The sequence below is a fragment of the Cryptomeria japonica genome, chromosome 1, assembly GCF_030272615.1.
Source record: "Cryptomeria japonica chromosome 1, Sugi_1.0, whole genome shotgun sequence".
Lineage (NCBI taxonomy): Eukaryota > Viridiplantae > Streptophyta > Pinopsida > Cupressales > Cupressaceae > Cryptomeria > Cryptomeria japonica.
The window spans coordinates 463,577,285-463,588,199 of record NC_081405.1 but is presented as its reverse complement, the minus strand read 5'-3'; positions in this window follow the sequence as shown (position 1 = coordinate 463,588,199).

Genomic DNA, 10,915 nt, shown 5'->3' with positions numbered 1-10,915 from the left:
ACATATAAATATTTGTGTTATGGTGAATGATTTTATAACACTTTGGATTATATGTAAAGTCATTGGTAAATTGGTTAAATGTTTTTATCGGTCTGCATTTAAAGTGTTACTATTTTTTCTTTCACTGATTCACCCCCCCTCTTAGTGCTTTATAAGTTTATCAATTGGTATCAAAGCCTAACTTCCTCCAGGATTAACTGCTCGGAAGGGATCTCTAATCCTAAGGCAAAAATGAGTGAAGGAATGACCTATAGAGAGATGGTTAGAGAACTTGCAGAGACTAAACAGGCTTTTGATGAGCTCAAGGTGAAATACAAGGCTTCACAAGAAAAGAGAAGAGAATTGATAGAGCAACTAATGGAAATCTCTGAAAATAGTCCATCGGATGAAGCTAGTGTGGATGCACTGGCTCAGGAAGTGGAGAGAATTAATGGTGAGAAACTTGACCTAAGGAGAGAACTTGAAGCCCTTACAATTCGTATGAGTCAAGAACTTGAAGCTAGGAGGGCAGCTGAAGACCAGATCAAAGAGAAAGATCATGAGATCTTTAAGATCAAGCAGAAGAATGCAACTTTGTATGAACATTGGCATGAGGAGAAAGAAGAAAAAGAAGGATTATAGTCAGATCTTGAAATGGCAATGTCTCTTAGAGAGACTCTTATGAAGCAAAATGAAGATCTTACAAAGGAACTTGCTGAGGCCAATGAGAAGCTTGATAAATTCAACAAGAGCCCCTCTATGCTGGATGAACAGATCCAATCTCAAATGATGAAAGTTGATACATCTGGGTTAGGATAGAATACATCTGAGAAGGGTGAACCTTTTGGTACCAAGAGCGACATGCATGAAGGTAAAACTGTTCCTAAGGCTCAGAAGCCAACCGGTAAGAAAGATTACAAACCTATTTTCTTTAATTGTCATAAACTAGGACATATTGTGTGTGTGAAAAGTGGAATAAGTATCTGTAAGCTATAAGACACAACACTTAAATTAAGTCATTACATGTATGGATATACAAATATAAGCATGAATAATAAAACCATCACAAATCGACCAATTGCCTTCTAAAAGATGTGAGTATAGACTTGCTCTCAGATTTGTATAAGCAATACTAGTGACTAGACTACACCAAGACAAAGGATTTAATCTATATGAGCATGATATTAAGCTAAATGGATGCAAGATTATGCTAGATGGATGAATAGTAAGCTATATGAATTCAAGCAATCATAATTGAACTAAATATGCAAAAAGAAAAGCTAAGATGCAATAATCTCAAAAAGCAAGCACAATATCTTCAATGACTCCAGAGTAAAAACTGTATAATAACAATAAATCTCCAGGGTGTTTTGAATGAGAGATGAAGGCTGAATTTATAGAGAATCACAAGAGAGATAAAAAAATAGCACAATTTAGGATAATTGAAATAATTGAAAGATTAGATTCAGTTAACCTTGAGATAGATTCCAATTATAGTATAATTGAAATGCATTCAAATTATAAGTTTGAGTTTGCATTAGAAAAATAATTCAATTAATTCCATGCACTTGAGATGAAAATAAGTAATTCCACGCATATTTCTTTGATTTATTCAAGAAAAGAGTCTTTTCAATGCAACTGAACTTCTTTTCTCAAAAGCTTTGAGTTCCAATTTTAGAGAATGATTAAATTCATTTAATTGCTTTTTCTGATTTCAAGTTCTCAATTTAAAAGAAGAAATAATATCTCAAGTTTGATTTCTCTCTCAATTCAATTCTTTTATTTTATTTTCAATTTAACTCTTGCTTTGCATATTGATTCCTCTTTTGTAATAAATTAATTCCTTTTTGCATGATTAAATGGCAAATTTATTAATTAATTAAATATGCTAGGATATTTAACAAATTAAATAGGATAATTGATCAAAATGATATTCTTGGAATGATTTGATTAATTAAATAAATATTTAATCAATATAGAATAATTCACTTTCCATGTGACATTTAATGATTGAAGAATTAATTAATTGTGTGCTCGAAGTTGATTTAATTGCCTTTGGTTAGGACCTTGGTGATGTTGTCGAGATTAGGGGCCCATAGTTTAGGTGACCAATTTTAGGGTATTACATTTCCCCCTCTTTGAATTAATGTGCGAGCAATGCATTGGTTCAAAGAATAGTTGATGTCTAGGAGATACGAGTTCTAAACTTGATTGATCACGAACCAAATGAAGAGCAAGGTGTTTAGCTTACTTTGAAATGATGAAGCTAAACAAAGTTGATTAAAGCGAAACCGATCCCGAACTTGATTGAACTAGGACCGATGAAGAGAAAAGATACCAAACTTGAACTTGATTGATCAAGAAGCGGATCTTACTAATCTAGAACTTGATTGAACTAGACACAGTGAGTGAAGATAAAAATCAATCTTGAACTTAATGGATCAAGACACGATGAGCGAAGATAAACTACCCAGCTTGATTTGATGCGATGAAATTGAACACCTGCTTAGATTGAGCGTGTGATCAAAGATACTCTTTAAACTTTTGATTGAGTTTAAATGAATAATCAGCTTGATGAAAAGCGATGAAACTGATTAACATTAAGAGACTAATTCAGATGAAGGCAATATCAACTTGAATTGAAGCGATGAAATTGATATGCCCCTAGTGATGGATTTGACTCAGATGAATGAGAGATCTCAACTTGATATGAAGTGATGAAGTTGAGATGCCCCTAGCGATAAGATTTTATTTTATTTTATTTAGTTGAAAAGATTTTTTCTCAACTTTTGATGAAGATTTGAAAATTTTCTCGACATTTGAAGATGTGAGGTCATGAGGTCACGAGTATGCCCCCTCAAGAGCGAAATCGAAAGATAGCGAGGGTACATGATTTTAGGCAATTGTTGGTGATGATAATGACTTGAGCACAAAGATTAAGTCAGAGGAATATTTGAAGATTTAATGATGATTGATGTAAAATGGAGAAAATAATGAGCATTTGACGAAAACGCTAAGTGGTCATAGTTGTGCGAAATTGACTAAAAGAATGATCTCGGATTTCTATTTTGATCCTGAAAATGGAATCAAGATGGGCAAATTAGTTAAGGGTACAATTTTCATGTCCATCGGAGCAAGTTGAAAAATTAGGTTTTGGCTATATAAGGGGTCAAAATGTCATTTTCAATTCATTTTAACCTCCCAAGTTTGAAATTCAAAAAAGTCCTCTGCAAAGAAAAATGATCATTTCAATCCAGGAGCACCGATTTGAGCGTGAGAGATGTCATAATCGACCGCAGAATTATGAGACAATGGTAAGAGACTAATCTTATGCCTTTTAGTTCATCAATTTTGATTTTTTTGTTGAATTTTTTACTTTTTGTGGCGTTGAAAACCGGTCAGTGTCATTTTTTCGTGTGAGACCATACTGTGTCTCATACGACAAACTGTCTTTTTTTGTTTTGTCATTTTTGGCCATTAGATTTGTCATTTGAGACCTCCTCGTGTATCGTACGAGTTTGTGCTTGATAGACCATTTTGTCGTGTGAATGCACGTAGTTTATTGTATGAGAGTCTTTTTTCGCGCTACCTGCATTCTTGACTCGTACGAGTTTCTTCTTATACTATTAAATGTCGTATGAAAAATAGTGAGCATTTTTAGGTGTCCAAACATGAAAATTTGATTTTGCAATTGATGTATTTGGATTTGTATGATGTTTAATTTGTTTTGTAACGTAATTTGGATAATTTTTTGATGCTCTATTTTTTTATTCTTGCAGGTTCGATTGCCACAAGTCCTTTTTCAGTGTGTTTATCCTCCTACAACGAGGCTAGTTCATGATTTATCCGATATAGATAGAGCACATATTGACTTGTGCGGGTTTACCCACCTTCTACAGATGCTAGATATTCGTGTGAATCACGGGATGCTTAATGCATTGGTTGAGAGATTTCATTCTGAGCATAACACATTCCATTTACCATTTGGGGAGATGACCATCACTCCAGAGGATGTTTACAGGATATTGAGGATTCCATTTGCTGGGGATAAGGTTGATTACGATTCTATTCAGCGTCCTGATATATTAGCCTTGAGACATATTTTTCATGATGAGGACATCCTTACATGGGCTATCAATTGGAATGATATGATGGCCGGTATAGTGAGCAGTTTCCCTTGGCATGTGTCTTGGCAAGATTCATTGGTTGCTTCGTTATGCTAGATAAAGGACTGCAAGGTTTCTTATACGACTGGGCTAGGATGCTGGAGAGACTTTTGGATCATCCTGAGAGATTAGGATGGGGTTCTTGTCTATTAGCTCACATGTATCATGAGATGCATGAGGTTGTATACAGGGAGGGGAAGAGCATGGCAGTAGATGTCCTGGTTTTATAGATATGGGCCTGGGAGCATATCCGAGTTTGTAGACCTATTGTGGATGATGCCAGAGATCCACAACAACCGATAGTTTATAGATATTTTGGATACGTTACTCAACCCCATCTGGGAAAGATAGAGTATTGGCAATGATATCTTGATGGTCTGATCATTGTTGTATGGAGATCATACAGGGGTCTCGATCTTTGGGATGATTGGAGGGTTGTGCAGAGAGATATGTCCATGACTCGTCCTCTGATCGACAGGTCTGTGATGGTTATTAAGAGATTTGTTGTATCTCAGGTCGTGAGGCAGTATGGTAGGCCTCAGGGGATTTCACAGGAGTTCACTGCCTATGCTCATTATGCAGATGAGGAGAGATGAGGATGGGCATCTAGGTTGTCATACGCATTGAGCGTGTAGGTGTTGGTAGGGTTACAGTGACTTCAGTGGGACTACCTGGATGACATTGCAGATGCAGGGGTATTGCCCTAGTACAGGGATTGGTTCCAGCAGCACCAGTTCCCCAGGTTTATGGATCCAGCTGAGTAGGCACCTCTCATATAGGAGATTGACGATGATGCCCCTGCATAGGCATAGGGAGAGGGACACAGACAGGGATGAAGATCAGAGACTCCTAGACGGGCAGGTGGTGATCCTAGTGCGAGCAGTAGCAGGATACTAGCTGAGGGGAGACATAGGCAGAGAGGAGAGGGTGGATCCCTTAGAGATGTTGGTGTGCGGGTTAGTGGTGCTAGGATGACAGAGGGTAGAGGAGAGGAGGAGCGAGCAGCTCCTAGATAGGTGCGGCAACAGAGGGATGAGAAGGGTGGAGATGGAGGTGGATATGGAGGCAAAGAGCCTGTGAGGGCGAGATTAGCAGGTCTGCAGTCACAGTTGATAGTGGCTCAGACAAAGCTTGTAGAGCGGGACTAACAACTGGTGGAGGTTAGGGTAGAGCGAGATACTCTCCAACGAGAGGTTTTGCATCAGACTAGTTGAGCGGCCTATTATGTTGTGGCATATAGCATAGAAGTTCCTATTGCATAGAAGGTTGTTCCATATTCTTAGTATATGGCGCGATCTAAGGGAGCTCAGGCACCTAGGCAGGATGTTGGTCAGCAAGCTCCACCTCCTCCACCACCTGGTGATGAGGGAGAGGTAGAGAGCTAGAATTTTGTAGCTCTTAGATTTTTTTATATACCCCATTTTTTGTAGCCCATACAATTCTTACTCCGATGGGAGATCGTAGATGACAGTTGATATCATTTGTCCCTTGAGACTTTTATTTGTACTCCGAGATATTTATGATGATATATATATGAGATCTTGGTTTGATGTCATTGTACTTGTGTTGATTGATTATGAGATGTTTTTCTATATCCTTTATTCTATATGTATGCATATTTGTTTAGTATGGATGTATGTAATGCAGATGAATAAGGATTTTTTTTTTTGTTTCTTTTCATATGCAAATGAAGGATGAAAATAAGTAACTAGTAATGCAAAAAAAAAACTTATTTTTCTATGCAACAATGTGAATGCAAATGAATGTATTTAATGAAATGTATGAATCTATATAAGATGATTATGTATGTAGCTAACATCTTAGTAAACAAGTACTCGATTGGACAAATGATGAAAAAGAGAGACCACTTAGCTTAGAAATGATGATACTTAAAACTCTCATTCAGAAGATAAAGAGATTATTGTTATCATGCAAAAATCACTCGGAATGCACAAAATGCAGAATGAATGCAACTTAAATACTAGTCACTAGATTTGGAATGCTTAATTTTCATCACTAAGCATTTACAAACATAGCAGGTAGAATAGAGTTCCTTTCTTTTCATGTGCAATATTAATTATCTTGTTCGCAATGACCCTTTTTTCATTCATATCCTTGGACAAATTACGCATGCATCCGAATTGCATATTTAAAGAAATTCCCTCAAAACAAACAAAGAAATGATGCCAACTGCCCTATAGCATACAAATAAGCGGAGTCAAGGTATGTGTGGTGATTTCACCTTGATGTGAAGGCACTTATCACATACACCCAGCTAATTAGATGTTTCCAGATCATTAGAATCATTCCTACAAGTAGAAAACAAAGAAAATATTATGCCCCCAATCCTTGCTCCTCTTAGTCAAGATAGACTTCCTCGAGTTACTTAGAGGGAATAATAATCAAAAACCAATATAAAAGACAACACACAAAGAAAATGTCATGCATATCTCAAACTATTTAGTGATTGTTTTCAGTAATGTTGTTTTGCTTGTGTACTTAGTGATAAAACTCTTCAGCAGTTAGGAGATAGGTGACTGACTCAGATTGGACGACCAGATATCACTAATGGAAAGATGACCTGGTTGATACTGCTTAGGAAACGTAAATTTCCCAATCAATTACCCTAAGACTAGGACATTGATCAGTTTCAAGCCATGAGGGTTCTAAAAGAACCAGGATGTCACAAAAGCGACTAAAATATATGTATAAGAGAAATCAAAGATGCAAGAAAGAGGGAAATACCAATGTTGCGTTGATAGATGGAGTGCTTGAGTACAAGAGGCGCCTATTTGCCAAATTTTCACCTTCTTGGCAAAGTTTATTTGTTTGTTTTTTGGTTTGTTTTGTTTTTGTTTTTTGTTTTTTTGTTTTTTTTTCAGGATATTTAATGATTTTTTTTCAGGACTTTTTATCTGTACAGGTTGTTGGAGCAGAGAATACTAAGTGAAGAAATTTTTCAAGTGGATGGTGTTGATTGGTTCATAGAGTTGTTCTCCTTCCGATGTTGAGAGTTGATAGGCACCAGAGCCAAAGACTGTAGTAACGATATAGGGACCCAGCCAATTGGGTTCAAACTTCCCTTTGTTGTCTCGAAACTATTGATTTTTAGGATTTTCTCTTAGAACAAGGTCACCAACCTAAAATTATCATTGTCGAACCTTCTTGTTATATCCTTTAGACATTATCTTTTGATACACTCTTAGATGATCAAATTCCACTTGTCGATGTTCATCCAACAACTCGAGTTCTTGCAATCTAGATATTCTGTAGTCTTCACCAGTAACAAGACCTTGCAAAGAAACTCTCAAAGACGGTATTTTCACCTCAATAGGTAGGACTACTTTGGATCCATAAACCAAAGAAAAAGGTGTAGCCCCAGTAGGTGTTCTAATACTTGTTCTATAAGCCCATAGTGCAGGATTGAGTTGTAGATGCCAATCTCTCCCTGATTTGTTTACTATTCTGTGTAAGATAGTCAGCAGATTTTTGTTAGATGCCTTAGTTGTCCATTTCCTTGAGGGTAATATACAGATGACGAATGTTGTTTCATTTTGAATTTTTCACAGAGCTCATCTAGATCTTTATTCTTGATTTGTCCTCCATTGTCAGTCACAATGGATGAAGGTAACCCATACCTACAGATGATATAGTTAAGGATGAACAGAGCTACTTGTTTACTGGTTACTTTGATGAGAGAAACCACTTCTACCCACTTAGTGAAGTACTCAGTGGAAGTTATGATAAACTTGTGTTCATTGGATGATGCAGGATATATTTGACCAATGAGATCAAAGGCCCATTACTGAAAAGGCCAATGTGTAATGAATGATATGAGATCCCTTGCTGGAGCATGTATGAGGTTCCCATGTAGTTGACACTTCTCACAAGTTTTAGAAAACTTTATAGCATCTTTCTCCATGTCTGGCCAATAGTAGCCAACCCTTAGTAGTTTCCGAGCTAAAGTTAGACCATTCGAATGAGATCAACAAATACCTTCATGGACTTCCAATAATGCATGTTGGGACTCTTCAGTTTCTAGACACCTAAGAAAAGTACTATCCAAACCTCACCTAAATAGATCGTTAGCGATGATGATGTATCGTGAAGCATTTCAGATTAGGTTCCTTTTCTCATTACGGGTAAGATTTTCTGGGACAATTTGGTCTCGTAGATAAGAGTAAACATGGTTGTAGCAAGATGAGTCATGTCCAATAATAGAACAGACCATCTAGGACTTAGGAGAATCATAGGTAGGGTAATTTAACTCTTCCACTAGGAATTCAAAGCGCAAATTAGATTCTTGTAACTTTGGTATGGATGCCAAGGTGGCCATAGCATTTGCTACTCTATTTGCAGATCTGGGAATCTGTTGGAATGATACATAAGTAAAATATTTCTTGAGATCATCCACCATTCTCTTATAAGGCATCAATTTCTCATCTAGATTCTGATATGTATCATTGATTTGATTGATGATTAGTTCAAAATCTCCATAGATGTGTAATTACAGAACCTTCTATTTGATAGCTAGCTTGATCCCGTTTACCAAAGCTTCATACTCTACAATTTTGTCTGTGCAAGGGAAAAGAATCTTGTAAGCCTTCAAGATTGAATACCTTTGAGGAGTAATAAAAAGTATTCCAGCACTGGAACCATGTTGAGTAAAAGACCCGTCAAATAACATCTTCCATGATTGTTGAGTAAGGTGCATGATTGATTCATCGGGAAACTCTATATGCAGAGGTTGAGTGTCTTCAAGTTGAACATCAACAAGTTGATCTGCAATTACCTTTCCTTTGATGGCTTTGTGTTCTACATATTCAATATCAAACTCTGTAAGAATCATGACCCATTTAGCCAATCTTCCTCTAAGTGTTGCTTTGTTGAGAAGATACTTGAGTGGATCAATCTTAGCTACTAGCTTGATGGAATGTGCTAACATGTAGTGTCTCAATTTTTGTGATGCAAAGACCAATGCCAAGCATGCTTTTTCTATTATAGTGTAGTTCATTTCATAAGACACCAATGTTCTGCTAATATAATATATAGCTCTCTCTTTTTTATTTTCATCCTATTATGCTAGAAGTGGCCCTAGTGATGAATCAATTGCTGATATGTATAGAATCAATGGTTTACCTTGAATTGGTGGCATCAGTATTGGTGGATTAGATAGGTATTCTATGATTTGATGAAGGTATTGTTCACATTCTTGATCCCAGTTGTATGTTACTCCTTTCCTTAATACTTTTGTGAAGGGTTGAGCCTTATCTGCTAGCTAAGAAATAAAGCATCTAATTGACTGGAGACGTCCTTGTAGACTTCTCATTTGACTAATAGTCTTTGGAGGTGGCATTTCCATTATAGCTTGGACCTTCTCAGGATCAACCTCAATTCCTTTCTTTGAAATAATGTAACCAAGTAATTTCCCTGATGTCACTCCAAATGCACACTTTTTTAGGATTTATCCAAAGCTTGAATTTTTCCATTCTATCTAGTATGAGGCCTAGCTCTTGAATATGTGTGGATCTATTCATAGTCTTCACTAAATTGTCATCAACATAATCTTTCATATTCTTATGCATCATATCATGAAAGATAGTTGTTATTGCTCTTTAGTAAGTTGCTCCCATGTTCTTTAGCCCAAATGGCATGACGTTCCAACAAAAGGTTCCCCATGCATAGGTGAAAGCTCTCTTTTCTTGATCCCTGGGAGCTATTTTGATCTAGTTATAACCAAAGAATCCATCCATTAGTGAGTACATCTCATATCTAACAGTCATATCCACTATCATATCAATGTTAGGCAATGTAAAATCATCTTTCGAACATTCTTTGTTGAGATCTCTGAAGTCTGTGCAAACTGTCTGCCTTTGATATAGGTACTATGTTTGAAATCCATTTTGCATAGTCTATAGCTCGGATAAATACAACTTTTAGCAATTTTTCTAGCTCAACCTTGACTAGCAGTGCCACATGAGGGTGCATCTTGTGGAGTTTTTGCTTGACTAGTTTAACTCCTGGTGTAATAGAAAGATGGTGCATGATAAGATCAGGATCTAGGCCTAGCACATTAGAGTGTGTCCATGCAAAGTTGATTTTCTTTTCTAAAACGAGATTGCTGAAATCTTTTAACTCTTCTATTGATAATGATTGAGCTAAGTGGATGTATTGTGGTGTCTCTTGACTCCCAATATTTACTGGCTGAGTTGGTTCAATAAATATAGAAGACCTCTCTTGGAAGTGACTTGGCAGTATATCAAGTATCTCACCTTCAGCTACCTCAGAGAGGTTTTCACCTATAGGTACGTCCTTTATTTTGTCTATTTTTTATTCTGACACCACCACAATGTGGTTTTCACCATCAGATCTTTTATTTTTCTTTTTTTGATTTTTGTGACTAAGATACTTGATATCTGTTTCAGTCATATTCTCACTATATTCGCTGGTGGAAGAGTCCATTGGTTCAACTGCATTAAAGTAGTAGGCTAACGTGTAGTCATTGGCGAAGATAGGTACATTCATAGGTTGGTTTTGGAGACTACAGTCAATTAGTTTAGGATGTACCAAGGATAAAGTTTGAATAGGTTCGAGGGAGTTCATGGTATTGTCATCATAACTTCGGACCGACAAGTTGATTTCTAGAAGACTACCTTGCGTAAATGTCTCGAGACTAGGAATAGTTACAACATGATCATTAAAGTGCATGTTAATATTTAGTTGACCAGATCCAATAGACCTACTCGTAGCATCATTTTATATGCCAGATT